This window comes from Phalaenopsis equestris, unplaced genomic scaffold (genome assembly GCF_001263595.1).
Source record: "Phalaenopsis equestris unplaced genomic scaffold, ASM126359v1 Scaffold000971, whole genome shotgun sequence".
Classification (NCBI taxonomy): domain Eukaryota; kingdom Viridiplantae; phylum Streptophyta; class Magnoliopsida; order Asparagales; family Orchidaceae; genus Phalaenopsis; species Phalaenopsis equestris.
In genome coordinates this window covers 64,919-74,081 of record NW_018165410.1, presented here as the reverse complement: position 1 = coordinate 74,081, position 9,163 = coordinate 64,919, and positions in this window count along the sequence as shown.

The following is a 9,163-nucleotide window of genomic DNA, read 5'->3' as shown; positions in this document are numbered from 1 at the left end:
ATATTGTTGCATATAAGCAGTTATCGGGGATCAGCGTGTTTCATGGTATGCCGACATTGTGAACTTCATTGTTAGTGATATTATACCTTATGGAATGACATACCAATAGAAGAGAAAATTTATATCTGAAGCTAAGACTTATTTTTGGGATGACCCATTTTTATATAAGCAAGGAAAGGATCTTATTATTCGAAGATGTGTGCCTTTAGAAGAAAATTATGAAATTATCTAAAAATGCCATAATTCTGATTTGGCAAACACATTGGTGTTGATTAAACAACATACAAAATTTTACAATCTGGATTTTATTGGCTTAAAATCTTTAGAGATGTTAGCGCTTATATTAAAACTTATGAATGATGTCAACGAGTAAGCAATATTTCTAAGAGGAATGAGAACCCCTCAATTATGTGTTAGAAGTTGAGAAATTTGATGTTTGGAGATTAGATTTCATGAAACCATTTATACCATCTTTCGGTAATTTATATATATTGTTAGTAGTAGACTATGTATCTAAATAGATAGAAGTTATTGCTTTACCTCGATGTGATGCACAAAGTGTTGCAAGGTTCTTAAGAACGAACATAGTTTGTAGATTTGGGATGCCGAGATTATTCATAACTAACGGGAGAAGTTATTTCAAAAATGCAATAATAGAGAAGTTATTAAGGAAATATCATATTAACCATAGCATTGCTACTGCTTCTCATCCTCAAATAAGTGGTTTGGCTAAATTATCCAATCATGAAAGTAAAAGAATATTGAAAAAAATTGTAAATCCAACTAAAATGGATTGGTCAACTAAACTTGACTATGTTTTGTGGCCTTATAGGACTACATACAAAACTCCTATAGAAATGTCCCCATACAGTCTAATATTTGGGAAAGCGTGTCACTTATTAGTTTAACTTGAGCATAAAACATATTAGGCTATTAAGGAATTTAATTAAAATTTGAAAAATGATGGTGAGAAAATATTATTACAATTAAATGAGCTTGAAGATAAGGAATAAATCTTATGAAAGTGTTAAGATCTATAAAGAAAAGATAAATATGTGGCATGATCGGAGCATTCTTACCAAAAAATTTCAGCTAGGGCAACAAGTTTTGCTTTAAAATGCAAGGTTAAGATTATTTGCAGGCAAACTTAAGTCCAGGTGGAAGGGCCCATTTGTTGGATGAAAGTTTAGCCCTTTGGAGTTGTGGATATTAAAGATCCTAAAACTGATAAAATAATCAAAGTGAATGATCACTTACTGAAATCCTACTTTTTAGTTGACCAACTTAAATTAAATGGTTTTCTAATGTTGGGTCAACCAGAATAAGCACAGGTTACGTCGGGTTGACGATGTTAAACCAAGTGCTATGTAGGAGGCACCCCATAGTTATCTTTGTGTTTATTTTTATTTTTATGTTATTGTGGTGTGATTTAGAAAATTCTGGTAGTATTTTGACCATATAATGAGTTAGTGATTATTCTAAGACCTTAATAGATGACTTAGACATGTTAGAACGACTGTTTGGACGTTAAGTTGACCTGTGCTACATTGAGCACTGGCGCTTAAGTGCCAAGATTTGACGCTTAATCCTGACTGCTAAAAAATATGTGCAAATTTTGGTTTTGAGAAGTTTTAACAGAGATATGGTTGGCTTAAATGCGGAAGACAGTTTTGGGATGTGCCTATAAGTTATAGGAAGAGTTTAGAGCCTATAAATAGAAGGTTATGAGTATAAATATCACCACACCTCCATTTAACCCTAAATCCTAAGTGAAAAAGAGAGAGTTTTGAAAAATGACATCTTGGGAGAGTGATTTGAAGAAGGAGGAAGTAATAAGAAAAAAAGTTATTAGTCAGAGCGCGCAAGAGATGTACAACGGTTTCCTCATTGTTAGTATCGAAGGAATAACAAAGAAAATCACTAAAATTGAGGCTAACGTGGCTTCAATTAAAGTGAAAGTGATGGACGTCAATGCACATTTGGATCATATGGGATGACAACTTAAGATGCAGTTTAGCCACACCAATTTTATAGAAGAAGCGAACAAGGAAATATATCTTAAGAACAAGTCGATTGAAGAAGATTCAAGTAGAGTAATTAATCATCATCCATTCTTTCAGATATACATTCCAAATGCTGAAGGAGAGACAAATGATAGGCCAAAATTTATTCCATCGACTAGAGAATGAAATTAAGTTTGTGAATTAGAATTTATGTGTTTGGTGTTTGTTTATGATAAATGTGTTTAGTGTTTGTTAAATGTTAAGTGTGTTTAGTGGTTTTAATATTATGATTATCTAGTGTTTATGTTAGGCATCTTCTCATTCATGATTATTTGGATGGAGAATTTATGTATTTGAAAATGTTTGTAATCGTTTATGAATGAATATAAGTGTTTTATTATGTGAAATTTTTTGTTATTTAGTGTTGAATCGAATTAGTTAAAATTGGTGAATCTTGAGTAAGAGAAGGATAAGAGTGGAGAAAATAGTTATTACAGTGCTTTGAGACCATATAGAGTTGGTTGACTTAGGCTAGACGTGCATTTCACTTAAATCAAAAAAATCAAAATTTGTGCAATGGCGCCTAAGCACCAAGACCCATGATTAAGTGCTCCCTAAACCGAGAAACATGTGCCTAAGCGCCAAACCATTCGCGATTAAGCGCTGGTTCATGAAAATTAGTTCGCGAACGGTTTTAAGTGAAAAATTGGTTTGAAAATATCCATTAACGCACCTTGTCGTCACCTTCTTCCTCGGGTTTTCACAATTTTTGGGCTAGGACACACTATATTTCAAGATCTTTTGGAGATTTAAGAAAAAAGTTGCTAGATTTGAGATCCTTAAGGTAAGAGCTTCACTTCTATGTAAAAAATTTTTATTTTCACCATGTATTTTGAGCACATTCATGAGCTACCCAAAAATCACTATTTATGGTGAAAATTTGAGGAAAACTTGATAGAAAATGCATAGATTTGTTAGTTTAAGTTTTTAAGAGTTTAGTTTAGTGATTTGGAGTTGAATTTGGAATTTATTTTGAATTTTATACGTTTTTTAAGAAAATGACACCAAGAATGAAGAGAAGAAAGGGGAAGCCTCCATTTGATTCAAGTAAATTTGTCAGTTTGAAAGCTCAGAATCGATACAGTAATGCAACATTCGAGGAAGTTGATTGTTTAGCGATGTTTTAAAAGTTCGGGAGGAGTTGTGGAAGAGTTGATTATTCACCTTTAGTGGGAGTGGTTGTGTTATTTTTTTGTTGTCGCGGTGATTTATGTTGTACGGGAGTTCTATGCAAATCTCCCTGAAACTGATGAAGAAGGAGTCATAGTGAGGGGGAAGACAGAACCATTTTTTCTTGACGTAATTAATCAGTTTTATCATTTTTCCCAGAGTAATTTATGTTTTTATTCAAACTATTGTCCTACTTAGAAGGAGCTAGACAATATTATTTCATCTTTGACTGCTGGGAGAGGATTATGGAAGATCAAAAATGAAAGAAGAGTAAACTTCTCTGTTCAAAGTTGGATGCCACTGCAAAGGCATGACATTATTTTATTTCTGCTTGTCTGCTACCTACAAATCATTCGAGTGAAGTGACTAAAGATAGAGCAACCTTGAATTATTGTATTCAGCAGTTCAAGTCTATTGATATTGGAGCTCTAATTTATGGAGTTATTACAAGTTTAGTCGTCGTTGCTACTATTGCAGGTTTGGGATTCACATCCTTGATCTTTTCCTTATGCGAGTAGGTTGGTGTTAGATTTGACAGCTGGGAGGAAATCTTAAGGCCACTAAAGCCCATTACCAGTGTGAATGTGAAGTCTTATTTACATCATTCTATTTTTGGGTGGATGGGTGGATTCTCCAGTAGTTTTGCTGCTTCGACGTCACGAGCTTCTACTTCACATGCTTCTACATCACGAGGTAATACTTTTGGATCTGATTCTCAGTCACAGTTATTACAGAGGATTTTTAATAATGTCATTTATACCAATGAAAAGGTGTGAAGTATTTTGTTGAGCATATGGATGGGTATATGAAAAGACGTAGTGATTATGATGCGTAGTGATTATGATGGTGAATTATGGTGAATTCAACTTAGCTATGGAAAACCTTATGAGAGGTAACCAAGATGTTGTAATTCCTCAGTACCCTAGATATCCACCATATGATTCTGCAGTTGTTTAGCATAGTGATCATAGTGATGAAGAGGAGAATGATGATTAGATTGGATCTTTAGTTTTGTTTTATGTTTGTAGTTTTTTTGTTGATATGAACTGTTGTTAGGGCAGTTCTGTACTTTGTGATATATTTTTGGTTGTTATTGTTGAGACTGTTATGTTTTGTTTTGTACACCTACTATGATGTATTTGTGTTTTGTGAATAGTTATTATGTTTAGTGGTAGTAATTGTGATAATTGTGTTGTTTAATGTATTTAGTTAGTCTTTGTTGAACTTAATTCTTGAATCTTAGGAAGGTTAAGAATCTAACTAACTTTTTACTTTAAAAAACTGCATGTTTAAGATTTTCATTTTACTACCAGTTATTTTTCTTTATGTCACAGTCATGTATGTTTGTTAGTGAGTTTATTTGCTTTTATGTTATACTTCACTGCATAGAAGTCAGATGAATCACTGTATTTTAAGAAAATTAAAATTTGATCAATTTAAAAATTTTACTCCTATTTTTACATTTTGTACTTTCATATTTAGGATATGAAAATTCCTGCAAGCATTTTATAGTTAGTTTTCAATCTTGCTTTCATATATGATGCTAGATGTTTTATTTCTGTTAAAAAATTAACTTTAAGGGGGGGGGGAAGAAAAATAATAAAGAAACTTAAAAGTTTATTGGTTCTCAATTGTATTTCAAATAAATTTAAATTTTTACTTGAAAAATGATTATGTATAGGAGATTATATTAGGGAAGTAAAATTTTGATTTTGGAAATGAGAGAATTATGTTAAAATTTATAGTAATGAAGAAAAACTTAAAGTTAAAAAAAAATTTTGTGTGGAAAATGCTAAATGTAGTGTAGCTATCTTTAGTAGGAAAAATTGTATTTTTGAAAAAATTAGAAATTTTGACCTTTTATTTTCAAAACTTAAATTTCTTTTATTGAAATTAATTTTCAAAACTAATATTATGTTTTTAAGTGAAAGAAAATATCAACTCTTTGCTTTAGGAAATGAAGAGTGGAATTCAAAACCATTAAGACATATTCAGATATAGTAATCCTTGCCTGCAAGAAAAGAAAAAAAAAGAGAAAGAAAAAGAAAAATAAAAATAAAAATAAAAGAAAAGAAAAAGTTGAAAAAGAGATGAGAAGCTTGAGGATTAGTGCCTAATCAAAAATTGGTTCCACATCTGATCTTTTTAAAGTATAAGACTTGAAAAACTTATAAGCTTAAGGATATAATATAATGAGTAAAATTATGCTTAATAAAAATTTTCAAATGGAGATGATAAAATGCCTAAACTCTATATTTGGAAAATCTACAATATTTCTGAATTAGATAGCAACTCATATTTTCATATTTCTTAACATTAAAAATTTATAAACTTTAAGTTGGTCTCATTTACTAATATTTTTTCTAAATTGGACTACTATATTTCTACATCAAAATTTTGGTAACTCCTAAAGAAACTCGTATATATTATCTACTTATATTGGTTTTTAAAGATTGAAAGGTCACTTGAGGACAAGTAACATCTTAAGTTTAAGGGATTTTGATACACCTAAAATATATAGTGTTTTAATACACATTTTTATACCTATTTTTGAGATATTGCACTTTAATAAAAGATATTTGTGTGTTTTTTTTTCAGGTACAATCAAATGGATGAAAAAAGATAAAAGGAGTGAAAAAGGGTCAAATTTGGAGCAAAAATGAACTGGGCATCTAAGCACCCAAGACTGACACATAAGTGCCAGAGGAGCAGCGCCTAGGTGCCAGGTACCCCTTGCTTAGGCGTCATAAGTAGTTATGAGATGAATTTTTAATGTGGACTAATTTTTGAAGAGGTGTTTTAATCAACCCTTGGTAAAAACATGGGAAATAGCCCATGTACATGAAAATTCATTCAATTGGCCATTGAGGAGGCAACTTTGAGAAGATTCATTGAATGGAGACACCTTTTTGAAGAGACATCAAGGCACCCCTTGGATTTTTATAAGAAAAGACTTAGATTTTCTAAAAGAGATGCCAGCCACCCATCAAATTTATAGCCATCATCCATCAAGTCACCGTCGCCGACCACTTTTCTTTTTATTTTTTTATTTTGAGTGTTTAGTTTGTATTGTGAGCGAATGAAGAGAATTTAAAGGAACTTCAAGACATTTAGTGGATAGGATTTAAGATAAGTATTTATTTTTGTGATTACACTTGGTTTTAATTTAGATTTCTTGTTTCTGTGCATGATTTCTAATTTTAAACTCATATTTTAAACTCATGTGTGGTAACTCATGTGTGGTTGTGTTATCTCCATGAATTCGGAGTAGTTTTTTTTTATCTTTTTCCTTAAAATGATAAGTGATTAAGTATTAAAAGGAAGTTGTGTGAAGTATTAGGCATAATTTTTGGAAGAATTTGTGATGATTTGAAACCTTGCACTTCATTTACGTCTTCATTTGGCTAATTAAGATGTTAATAACTGTTATGAGAACATGTAAGATCTGAGATGGTGTTGTCTCAGTCAACAAATGGTTAGAATCACATATTAATTTCATGGATGAGAATGTAGTTCAAGGGTTTAATTGCAAATAAATAGGAAAATAAACTTTTTAAGGGTATATAATTAGGGGACTTTAGAGTGACAGGCTAAAGCCCCCAAATTGATTTATAGTTTTAGGTTTTGATACGAGATGTTAGCCACCAGGTGGAGGGAGTAGAGGGAACTCTAGAGTGAGAGCTAGTATTTTTCCTGCCTCGCCGGACTTTAAGATTATTCAAACTATATATCAGACAATGTTCTTTATAACAACTCTAGTAAGGGTAAAGAATATTATTGCTCCTATTTGGCACAACACATTTATAATACTTTCACAACATAATTTTTCTATTTATTACCGATTCATGATAAGGAGAAAGATATTTATTTATATCACATTCATCTAACAAGTATTTAGTTAAGTTAATTAGTTGCTTACTTTATTTTCATAAATTAAAAAAATTTTAAAAAGAATTGAATTTGCATTCCTATTTTAGCATCTTAAGCTTAAGTAAGAATATTTTGTTAAGTAGATTTTTGTCATCTAAAATTTCTAAATTTTTTAGTTTTCTTAAAAGCATATAATTATCTTCACTGTGGGTTTGATATTTGGGACTTAATCAAAAAGTCTTATATAACTTGATAATGATATGTATACTTGTTTAGTATCCCATATTTAAATTTGAAATTGTACTTTTATTTGTTTCATAGTGGAAAACTTACATAGCTTTTGTTTTGGATCAAGTTTTTTACTTTGTTACAAATTAGGAAGTTAAAGTATATAATCGCATACATTACATTTTACATCTATATAAAAAGTCGGGATCAAGTTTTGGCCTCGTTGCCTGGGACACCCGCGTGACAGGCGGTTATACTCACCACTATACTACAACATAAATATTAAAAATTTCTAAACTTTAAGTTGGTCTCATTTACTAATATTTTTTCTAAATTGGACTACTATATTTCTACATCAAAATTTTGGTAACTCCTAAAGAAACTCGTATCTATTATCTACTTAAATTAGTTTTTAAAGATTGAAGGGTCATTTGAGAACAAGTAACATTTTAAGTTTGGGGGTTTTTTATACACCTAAAATATATAGTATTTTAATACACATTTTTGTACTTATTTTTGAGATATTGTGCTTTAATGAAAGATATTTGTGTGTATTTCTTTTAGATACAATAAAATTTATGAAAAATGTTAAAAGAGTGAAAAAGGGTGGTCAAATTTGGAGCAAAAATGAAGAAAGGTGCAAAAATGAATTGGGGCGCCTAAGCGCCCAAGACTGACACATATGCGTTAGAAGAGCAGCGCCTAAGTTCCAAGTACCCCACGCTTAAGCGCCATAAGTAGTTATGAGATGAATTATTTAATTTGGATAGATTTTTGAAGGGGTGGTTGAATCAACCCTTGGTAAAAAACGTGGGAAATAGCCTATAGACACAAAATTTCATTCAATTGGCTTTTGAGGAGGCAACTTCTAGAAGATTCATTGAATGGAGACACCTTTTTGAAGAGACACCAAGGTATCCCTTGGATTTTTATAAGAAAAGACTTAGATTTTCCAAGAGAGAGGTCAGCCTCCCATCAAATTTACAGCCATCATCCATCTAAGTCGCCGCTGTTGCTGCCGGCCACTTTTGTTTTATTTTATACTTTGAGTGTTTAGTTTGTATTGTGAGTGAAGGAAGAGAATTCAAAGGAACTTTAAGACATTTCATGGAGAGTATTTGAGATAAGTATTTATCTTTGTGATTACACTTGGTTTTAATTTAGATTTCTTGTTTGTGTGCTTGATTTTTAATTTTAAATTCATGAGTGGTTGTGTTTTCTCCATAGATTCTGAGTAGTTTTTTTTATCTTTTCCCTTAAAATGATAAGTGATTAAGTGTTGAAAGGAAGTTGTGTGAAGTATTAGACTTCATTATTGAAAGAAGTTGTGATGATTTGAAACCTTGCACTTCATTTACTTCTTGATTTGACCAATTAAGATGTTAATACCTGTTGTGAGAACATGTAAGATCTAAGATGGTATTTTCTCAGTCAAAAAATGGTCACATTTTGATTTCAAGGATGAGAATGTAGTTCATGGGGTTGAGTGCAAATAAATAGGGAAATAAACTTTTCAAGGGTGTAGAATTAGAGGACTTTATAGTGACAGGCTAAAGCACCCAATTTGATTTATAGTTTGGGCTTTGATACGAGATATTAGACCCCTGGTGGAGGGAGAAGAGAGAACTCTAGAGTGAGAGCTAGTATCTTCCCTGCCTAGCTGGTCTTCAAGACTATTCAAACTATAGATTAATCAATGTTCTTTATAATATCTCAAGTAAGGGTAAATAATATTATTACTCCTATTTGGAACAACACATTTAGAATATTTCCACAATAAAATTTCTTTACTTATTACTGATTCATGATAAGGAGAAAGATATTTTATTTAT